Source organism: Salminus brasiliensis, chromosome 10, assembly GCF_030463535.1.
Source record: "Salminus brasiliensis chromosome 10, fSalBra1.hap2, whole genome shotgun sequence".
Taxonomy (NCBI): Eukaryota; Metazoa; Chordata; class Actinopteri; order Characiformes; family Bryconidae; genus Salminus; species Salminus brasiliensis.
The window spans coordinates 4,343,144-4,354,510 of NC_132887.1; positions in this window are offsets into that span (position 1 = coordinate 4,343,144).

The following is an 11,367-nucleotide window of genomic DNA, read 5'->3' on the forward strand; positions in this document are numbered from 1 at the left end:
GTAGCGAGTTATTTTCATCCTCTTTGTAATGGCTTGAATAATCAAGGCTGTGCGGATGAGGTCCGGAGGGGATTGCTTTGCCCTCGATAAGGAAATCCCTGAAGGAGCTCGCAGAGTCCCGACTCTTTCTCCGCCGCAGCGCTCTCTTGTTGTGCAATGAAAGGCGTGATGGTGCGGCTGGCGTTCTCTCGTCTGCGCGAGCGGCGAGCTGCTCTTTGATCGGGGCGCCGAGGCGGGTGAAGGCGCGGCAGGCGCCGCCGTGTGCAGCGCGGCGCTCTTCGGGGAAGGGCTCTGTGGATGAGTGCCTTACCTCTCCACTCTTCCGCCATTTGATCAGGAGAAGACAAAAGACGAGCACTTGGGTCCCGCTTTTTGTCACTCCAGCTCCAGCTCCACTCTGCCTCGCCCTGCCTCTTCCCTACCAGGGAAACGTCTTCACAGAGCTATCATTAAAAGTTAGTTGTGGGTGTATTACTTGCTTTCTGCCGTCACGTATTGTAACTTTGTCATTGGTTTTGATAGCATGCAGACGAGCGTTTTTGCGAGCGTATTTTTAGGTCCAAGTGTCAGCTTAGACATTTCTTACCTGTGCTACGTGCTCTGACATTGAGAGAGGGCAGGCAGGAACTCTGAGACAGATGAGAACAGATGAGGAGTAGTATGCGTGGCAAAAGAAGGCGCTGTGCTCTGTGCTGAGGTAACAAAGGCGGGTTGTCTGCGGAGTTTGTCACTCCGAATTGAGATTGCAATTATTGGAAAGTGTACACAGTTGGAAACCTGCTTTTTAAGGCATAGGTACGCCTGTTTATGCGCTCTACTCATTATTGCGGATGAACAAAGTCTGAGATTACAGATGAGAACGGGATGTGGCAGCCTGTGTGGCTAGCTTGGCTGTGTGTGTGTCTGTGTATGCGACGTCTGCTTGAACTGGGACTGACGGGTTGTGCCAGATTCCCCTGCGCCTCCCGGACTTTGTCCGAAGGGGATAAAAAAATAATTCAAGCTGACGCGCGGGACCACGTAATTAACTTGCGCGATTTTGCGAAACCATTGCAAATTAAGCTGATTTGTCTTAACGACTGCAAGAATGGCCTCCTCTTCCTCCTCCTCCTCCTCCTCCTCCTCCATGTCAGTGGCCAGAAGAACGAGCTTCCATCTTCTGCCGTGGCTTCTGAAGTTTCTCATCAGCCGTAACGTTGTTCCAAGTTGTGGTGTTTTTGCAGCCCTTGGTTGCCTTGTTAACGCTGGTTAGCCACCAAGTTGGGCCTGCAAGAACAGCAAAGAGGGGGAAGACGTTTCTCCTAATGTTTGTTTTCGGAGCCAAGCTGCAGGAGCCCACTGCTGACGCCTTCATCGATCGCTCGAGCAGTGTGGAGTAAAGTGCACCCCTGTGTGCTTTCTTCCCCTTCCTTGCCACTGACCTTGGGGGCGCACAGCCATTGCTTCGCAGTAGGGGGCAGTAGCACATAATGATGGCACAGACGAGGGGGGTGGTGGGTGGATTCGAGTGGGGCGGGGGGCGGGGGTGGACAACAGCGCTTAAACACAACATTACCACCTGTTCCCCCCACTGGAGGAGCCGCACAGCTTTGATGGGCCTGACTGTGGCCATTGATTGACCTGCATTTATATCCACTCCCTTGCTCTGTGTTTCTCTTCGGCTGCTGGGATTTGGCGGAGGGCTACATGCTGAACCATGAATCTCTCTCAGCAGTGTTTTAAACTGCGCCCTGGACCCCCTTGTACCTTTCCGTAATATGGATGTCAGCTTCACTCATGTCCAATCCAATAACAGCATCTTGTTTTTCTAACTTGCGCTGCGTGTCAGACACATTTCTCACCACAGAACCCAAAAGGTTAACTTTCTGATGGTGGTGCTGGTGGAAGGGATAAAGTAAATAAAATGCCTCTAATAGTTGAAATTATCATCTCACCTCTCTCCCCTAAATAAATAAAGCGCCCGTTCCTTGAAAGCAGGTCGTCCCCTTTGCTGGAGTTGGGGTGAAGGTCAAGCAATCAGAAAGGCTTGAATTCTAAGTGGAGTGAACGTGATTAGAAACAACTGAGAAAAGAAGTCACTGCTTTATTTCCTAATCAGATCAGAAATTAATAAGAATTTTGTTTATTTTAATAAAATGGACCTGAATTGTTCATGTTGATGCAGATGATGACCCTTTCTTTGGGAAACTCCTTCAGCTTGAGCTTGTTATACTGCTTTATCTCTAGTAATCACATTTTATAATAAAAAAATATATATCATTTTAATATTTTTATATTAAATCACATATAAATATTATTTTTTATATTAAATAATCATATATTTTCATTTCTTCTCAGGGCTTCCTAGGATGGGTCTAGCGCTTCAGGTGAAGCTAGCAGGAACTCTCCATAAGAACATGAGATTGCTGGGTTGGTTCCTCTCAGAGGTTCTAACATGTCCATGTGCCCACCAGGGTCAGTAATGCGACCATGAGGGGTTACACATGGGCCCTGTCTAGGCACCTGGAACCCACCTAGCCTAGGTTCTACTAATGAAAGCCCCACATGAACATGTTGGCGGTGAAGACTAACCCAGACTTGAATAGGGGAGAATCTCTACCTCTAAAAGAACCAACCCAGCTAACATGTCCATGTGGGGCCTGTATAGATAACCCAACTCAGACCCAAAAAGGCCCACATATGGCCAATAATGCGACCAGGAGGTGTTAAACATGGACCCCATCAGGGCAGGTTGTACACTGTATAAAGGGGCTAGATTGGACGCATGCGATATTCAGGTGGACTGTAGCAATGGGTCCAACTGGGTCCCATGACCACCTGGAACCCACCTAGCCTAAGTTCTACTAATGTAAGCCTCACATGAACATTGGCTGTGAAGACTGTAACCCAGACTTGAATTGGAAAGGAGCTCCTAAGAGCATGAGGCAGAACCTCTAAGAGGAACCAAGACTTGAACCAGGACTCTAACCTAGGCTTGAATAGTGGAACAACTCCCTAAACGCATGAGGCAGAACCTTAAGGAGGAACCAGGACTCTAACCTAGGCTTAAATTGTGGATCAACCACTAGAACCACTGTGCGGAACCATGACCATAACCTAGACTTAAATAGAGGAACCAAGGCTTGAACCAGGACTCTAACCTAGACTTGAATAGTGGAACAACTCCCTAAGAACATAAGGAAGAACTTCTGAAAGGAACCCAGACTCAGAAACTCTAAAAGCATTAAGAGTGGAACCAAGGCTCAGAGGTGAAACTCCTTAAGAATATGAGGAACCCATACTCAAAGAGCATGAAGGAGAAACACAGTTAAACACAAATATTTCCCATGAAGAACCCTGGAGAGGAACAGAGCCTCAAGTGGATAAGGAACACTTTCCCAGAGGAACCAAGACTCGAATGGGTTCTTAAAAGAATAAGGAAGAAGAGCTTAAAGGAAGTAACTTCTAGGAAAAGCGACCCCACCTTGGACTAAACCAAACAGTGAAGGAACAGTGTGTGTATAGTTTGCAAGAGGCCAAGATCCTCAAGATAACCCAGTGACCAGTGTTACCCGTGTCTGGGACTATTGATTACGCCAGGCCTATGCAGAATGCTGCAGATATGAGATCAGCAAGTTTCCCTTACGGGTCGGCTTAGAGACCAGAGGAGGATTAGAAGTTATAAAAAAAAAAATAATAATAATAATAAAAAAACTTTTCGGTCGAGGTTATCAGGGGTCAGAGCATCAAATTCTCAGATGCTGATGATCATCGCAGCAGTGAGATGAGCAGCACATGCCAAAGGCTGTGGAACTGTTAAGCAGGAAGACTGGAGGAGCACATATCTGGAGGTGTCATATCAGCAGCACCACAGCTGTGGTGGGTTTTCTGCTGCAGACAGCAGCGGCTTGACAAAGCAGGTTGTTAAGTAAGTTTGAGGCACAGTACTTAGCACGAGGAGTATCTACCGATCATAGTGATCATCCCTGTGCAGAGAGTCCTGCAGGTTCATAAGACTGAATTTACTACCAAGATCTCAAGAAACTAAAGAACTGCATTTCATTTTTTATCAAAAATTCAAAAATCTCATTCAAACAGATATATAATTTCTTACATACTGTCAAATCAATCCTCTGATTCTGATTAAATTCAGATGTTATTTTCTTTCAACTGTTTAGAAATGTGCTACTTCTTTATTATTCACTAATTTGGAGATACCCTCTCCTTTCCAGCACATGTTGGAAATATTTGGTAAGTAAAAAGCAGAGACACGCCATGCATCTCAGGATTATTTGGGGCACAGTGTCTGTTGTCAGTTCAAGATACTTAGAGTTAGGGCTGGGCGATGTGGTAAAAATACTATTACACAATATTTATCACGATACATGTAATTATACATTATACTAATTACATCAGTAGTTACAGATTCTTATAATCTACTATTCAGATCCTCTCCTGTACTGAATACAGTGATTTCTACTCAACATCTGCTGCTCTTCATCTAATTAAACCAGTCTAATTGCACTGTTAGTAATGAAACCTGCAGCTGATCAGAGTTTATTAAGCACTAACAGTATTCTCAATATGCTTAAAAAAGAATATAGTGAATCACAATAACCAAATCTATCACGATATGATAAAATATCGTCATATTGCCCAGCTCTACTTGGAGTAGAACATATTTGGAATGTAGAAAGATACATCTGAAGCCAAAAAGAACCAGATTTACAAGAAAATGTTTAAAAAAAATACAGTAAAAAGGAATTCTCCCCATTAATATTCATTATTGGCCAAGTCAGAGTGACCATGTGCCTACTTAGGCATATTTTTAACCTGTTAAATCTGATTTAACAAGCAGATTTTCAACCTGGAAAATTAATTCAATTGTATTTTAGGGGTTCTTCTACCTAAGCTGTTCCATACAGACCTATATTATATTAGTAGTGGTGCTCTGGAACTATTGTGTAATTGGACTACCAGCAAATGCAGAGTCAATAAAGCAGGGCTAGAATGCACTCCAGCTAATGCTTTACTGGAGCTGGTGGAAAATCCAGACAACCATGTATTACAGTAGTCCAATCTGGGGACTAAATCAAGTCTCTATTAACTTTTAATCAGTCATTTCAATCAGTTAATATGATCAATAATGCTTGAGGATGCAGTTCCCTGTACTAAGTACTGTCCTTCTCCTTGTGAACTGACCATAATTGACCATAATCATGATTAGGCTGGGTGTTGTTGGAGGTACACTAACTCCAAAACCATCCATTGAAAGAATTTTTTAGAAAATGTAAAGCTGGTTCTCTCTAAGGGCCACTTTAGACCAGCATATTGCTGCCGTCCCGTGAAAAAAAAAAACATGTATCTCCATTTTTGTCCTTTTTTTAGTTTGGGTCATTTGACCCCTGTAGCTGCTTCTGTACAGCATGTAGATAACTCTGGATGAATGGACCAATAGAAATGCTCCAGATCACCTGAATTAACTTAATTAACTTATTCCATTGACTTCCATTCAAAGTCATACAAGAACATTTATGCCTTCTCCTGCAAAGTCGCCAGATTTCCATTGGAGTAGATGATTATTTTGTGGGACACAGAAACGGTCTAATCTCGGCTAATCTCAAAGAGGTTCAGTGACGGAACAAGCTCTAGATAGAGAGCGCCCTGCACTCTTATAAGAGCAGCTCTCTTACGCAAAACCTGGGTTCGATTCAAAAGAAGGACAAAACTGATGTGTTTACCACCCTTTAAGCGGCAGACTCCCAAGCCCTACGCCTGGTATGGGGGCTACAATTCATAAATGGTGGTCTCGGAGTCTAATAATGTAGCTAAGTAGGCATGTGGCCACTCTGACTTGGCCAATAATGAATATTAATGGGATGAATTCCTTTTTTTATTGTATTTTTTGACTTTTTTTTGCAAATCTGGTTCGGTTTGGCTTCATATGTACCTTTCTGCATTTTCCTTTGAATCAAACCCTCGTATATATATGCGCTACGTTCTGAGCAGAAGACGAAATACCCTCTGAATTCCTTTCATCTCTCCGGCATCATGTCTTTTTGTCTTTTGTTTTTTTGTGTGTGTGTTTTTTTTTTTTTCCTCGCCTCCTTTTCTTCTTTTGTTTCTCGCTCTCTTTTTAGATGAAAATGAATTTCATTCTCATTGTGTTCCTATTTATTCTCATCCCCCTGTGCCCTCCATCCCAAAACGCCCACGCTTGAAGAAATATATAGCCTGATTTTAGGTGGTAGACAGAAAAGGCTCTTTCAATGCAGTTATGGTACATTTGCGATTCTAGTTGTGTGTAAATATTAGAAAACAGCAGGTTCTCACATTCGTAGAAGCGAGGCATAGCAGTGGGGCTAAGAGACGCGTTCTTATCGGTATTGTATTCACACTACACCATCCTCCTGCTGTTTCTAATCTGCTGCTGCCGCTGCGAGCAAAACTGGACAGGCATTTATTGTCTCAGCAGGGGTATGCTTGACAAGAGAATGTTAAACACTCCACTACCTGCAATTTTCAGAGGCGATACCAGACATGATAAAATGTAGATACACGTTTAATTTCTGTTTTGGGTGAAACGATGGAGAAACTCCACAGAAATCAGGAGGTAGACCATTCGCTTTCTTCTTCTTTCTTTCTTTTCCTCCCCCCCTTCCCTCTCCCTGTGAGTTTATACACTGTTAGTTTGTGGTTTTGTGTGTGTAATCTGAGGAACGGCAAGACTCCTGCCTCCTAACGCCGCCTTCTAATCCAGGCGTGAGACGAAAGTGCCAGAACCTGAGTCTGGGGGCCAAATTGAAAGGCTTTAATTTGATTTGCCCTTGGCAGCGGCGTTAAGAAGGTTTAGTGGTCATCAAAAAGACATGTTCATCACCGTGAGGCAGCCTCGCTTACTCCAACTGTCCAAGCTGGCTCACTCATCCTTCTCTTCACACTCCAGCCCCTTGCCCCCCCCCTACTCCCTCTCTCCAGTGACATCCTCTCTGTTTCTCGGACAAGCGAAGAGTGCCAAACACGGCCCTGATAACTGTCGGTGACATGGCTGTGGCGGCAGCGGTGGCGGTGGCGGCGGCTGCTGCTGTGGTTCTTAATTAATGTGACACTGACACGTATCCCACGCACTTGCGCAGATTACTAATGCAGTGTTGGTGGATGTTCTAATGAACTCTGAAGGGGTTCTAAAGAGGATGTTCAAACTTGCGTTCCAGCCCGTTACCCCTTGATCACCGTCTCTCTCTCTCTCTCTCTCTCTCTTTCTCTATCAAAAAAATCAGCTCGAATGCAGAAGCTCAGATGCTTTCGCGTGTGAGTGATGGCTCTTCAATTAGGTCACACTCTCTAATGGACTTCACGCTGGGAGAGCCATTCCGAAAAAAAGAAAATGCTTTATGGACGTATTTATGAACTTATTTAGTGGGCAGTGAATACCACTTTATTAACTGGGAATCAATTATACTGCTGATAAGGGAGCTCTTAACGCTCCCTAACAGGCCCATCCTCGCCCGGTGGACTGTGCGGAGCTGCTTAGCCGACTTCAGACGCAGATGATGCTCAGTGAACTGAGAGGGAACGAGAAGGAAGGATGAAGTCGTTGGTTCTGCCCTGTCCTTCGTATCGAAAGCCCTGGCCACCTGACTGCCCCGCAGCGACAGGCCGTTCCTGGGGGGGGTTCCATGAAGCGTGCTTCCTCGGTTAGCCAGGTCACTGACTGTCCAGCAGGATAAGAGACGGAGGTGCATTCCCCATTGCTTATTCCCGGTCTTAGCTTAAATTGTCTCGCTAGCCAAGGTAGTCCTGTTTGGTGAAATAGCCCCCCGGAGCAGCACTGGAGCTGCTGGGGCAGCAGGCCAATGGGGAGCTTCGCTCTTTCTCACTGAACACGAGGCCCACAGCACGCCCTGGGCAAAGTCCCACACGTGCCCCATGGAGGACTGCCGTGGCATGTCTTTTTGTGGTCTACAACACCACCATTGTGGTCACTTTAGCAGCGGGCCTTACAGGGAATTCCTGGTTTCTCATGGTTACTCAGCCTTCTGTGACTCGTGCACAGCTATTGAATTCACTCGCCACAGGTGAGAGGTGAACCTGTGGTTGAGGTTTTCCTCAGGAACACAAAGTACACTAGTCAAACTGTTTCAGCAGGTAATGGGTTCATGTACAGTCCTGAAAATAAAGGTTTCTCAGAGGTTCTCTTTGCTCGGACGTGCAGTTCTGAGGTCGCTGTCTTCATTTCGCCTTATTTCTAGGTGGTTCTTTAAACTTTGAATAGGTTCTTCACACTCGTGTATTCACATAAATGACTGAAGAACCACCTTAAGAACAGTTCTTCCGGGATTAAAAGGGGTTCCTCTGTGGCCTTGACTCAAGAAAGAGCTCTTTCATTCCTGTATTTTTAACAGTGTCTATTTATTTAGTTTATTTTGTTTGATGTCCAAAGGTTCTTCAGGTATTCCAGGTTTTCTGTTTCACTAATTAAACAAATTAATATCTGTATTTAAAATTTTGCTCATGTGGACTGCTTTTATTTTCACTGAATATGGAGATAATAGAGCTAGACTTTTATCCCAGGCATTTACGAGAAGACACGTTACGCCATTAGCTTTATATATTCATTTTCTCTCCCTGCAAGAATTTAATTTGTCCCACTTCCTTTTAAAGCAGCAGTGAACATTTGATGTATCTGATATACTTGGTTTAAATGAGCTCTGGCTGGTTCTTGCTCTGTAAAAGCAGCTCTCTGGGGCCTGATAGTACATAAATGTCTGTAAATCTAGCTTCTGTTGCCTGGCTCACATGCATTTGTATTGCCCTTGGCTAAAGGAAACTGAAGATTGTTGAAATCATGTTGAAATCGTGTTGTAACACAGTAATAGGGCACTTAATTGATTGTGTGTTGTGAATTTAGCGAGGAGGTGGGGGGGGGGGTGGCTTGATTTGTATTGATGTTTATTCATATTGCATAAGTCTGTTTGGGCCCTAAGAGAAAGTGCATGGACCCAAAGAATGGGCCCAAAGACACAAAGCCATGTATTTAGTCCTATTTTTGTCTATTTTGTCATTTTTGGACCCTAAGAAATACTGCATAGCCCTACAAAAAAATACTATGTACACATTGGTTTTGGGGGCTGTGAATGGGCCCTATATGTCCATAATATGTATTTATTCAAGTAATTTATATATTTCATTTTAATAATTTAATCTAATTTATTTAAGGATTTGTCTGTATCATATTTATCTATTTATGAAAGGTTTGCCCCTTAAAAAAGGCCCCAAAAATTGTGCAAACCATGTACAATCTTGTGAAAAAATGAGGACACTCCATGAAAAGCCTTTTGTCTTTTTGAACATATTTATGTATCTGGATATTTGATCTTTATTTGATCCAGAGATGGAGGTTATCTGACTAATCGCACACAACTTAAAGTTTTGTTTTGTAAACTATAGTTAATAGAACTTTGAGAAAGAAGTAAGGATACCCCCACATGTATTACTACTTAAATTAGACGTCATAAATGTGTAAAATTAGAGTTAACTCGACCAAGGCCGTAGCCATGGGTTGAACAAATCTACCGGGGAGGGTAATACTTAGATCCAGTAGTGAGATCAATGGAGTTCAATAGAATTTTAATATTTGGGCCTCTAAAACTTTATTTTTTCTAAAACGTATTTCTTCCACAGAGTGGACCAGCACAATAAGGTGCTGTCAGTACGACCAGAGGATCGCTAGTTCAAATCCCAATCAGCCAGCTTGCCGGCTGCTAGCTGCTAGCCATCGGTAGCTGGGGCCCTGAGAGAGAACAAATGGCCTTGCTCTCTTCCAGCTGGGGAGATTCTCCACTCTAGTACAATGCTGGCCGGCACTGGCGTCTGCTGGCCAATACATCCGAGCCAGGTACACGGGGCTGTCCTCCAAGCATGTTGGTTGCCCGGTGACGTTACAATAATAAATGCCCCATTAACAACAGATGGGGACAATGACCGATCCTAACAATGCACAAAACTAGTGAGTGGAATATATTTTGACTATATCCAAATATATATATATATATATATATATATATATATATAATTTTTATTTATTTATTTATTTATTTATTTATTTATGATTGAAACGTCTCCATATATATTATTTACAGACGTTTCTTTAGTTGTATGTGTTTACTTATATTACCTCCATACTGTCCACATGAAGATTAAACACCCATATATTTGTATATGTTAAAGACAAAGGTTTTCTTGGGGTGTCCTAATATCCTAATGTCACATGACCGTATTTAGTCTCATTTCTGTATATTGCGTATTTGTTAAAAAAAAGAAAAAAGAAAAAAAAGGTCTGCATGGGCTCCTAAGGAAGAAGTGGTTCTCATGGGATGTCTTCATCTGTCACTTCACCTCCCAGAGGTTACTGTTGGAGGGCTTCAAACAGCCCATGCAGGTCCTATTGTGGTCTCCGGACTGTGGGGAGGAGAAGGAGCTGCCCGTCCCAGCTCAGGTTTCACCAAGCACCGCTCCCCCGATTCAAAAAGAGAGCTAACCTTGCCGCCCTTCTGCCCTCTCCCACCATTGTGTCCCTTTCCCCATAGCTGTGGCTCCAGCCACCAGATTGGCTTGCTCAGGAATGGGAGAGGATGTGGCTGCCTCTCCATCTGTCAGAGTGAGGATCAAATAATAGGATTTTCTGTCCTGGAATTGAAGATAATTGCAGTCTCTATTCCGCTCCCTAACTGTATGATATTAACCTTGTGCTCCTGAGCCCGCACTGGGGCACGGCTGAGGCCAGATGGCACTGTGTTTTGATATCTGATCCGGGTCTCGGAGGTCAAGTTGAAGTTCAAGTCCAAAAGGGCCGCGCTGTCCCTCCCTCCGTGGAAGTAACAGAGGTGTCATTCAAATGGGACGTCCCCACCATTTCTGGATCTTTGCGGGACGGTACAATGGCAGTAAAAGCAGTTATACATACTCTGCCGCAGCAGAGGTTGAAGCAGTAACTCGTTTATATGTACTGTGGGTCCAGTAGGAAGGCCTGGAGGTGAGAGAGGGGGTCAGAGTTGGCCTGCTTTTAAAAGACATGTACAGTGTCTCTGAATAGACCCAGTATTCAAGGTGTCCATCGGTCGGTGGGTCAGAAAGACAATAGGAATACATGGACAAACCCATTCAAATATCACACATGCCCTCTTTCACTTCTTCCCAAGAACCTTTCTTTAGAAGGTTTGTTGAAGGACCACTTCTGGAAATGAGGTGATATGCAGGTGTCAAGAACCTCTAAATAACCTCCAAATAATGTATCGCACAGGAGTGTGAGACCATATGTTCAAACCAAGAACCATTTATGAACCCCTGTATTAAAGAACGACGAACCATGCCTCTAAGCCAAGAACC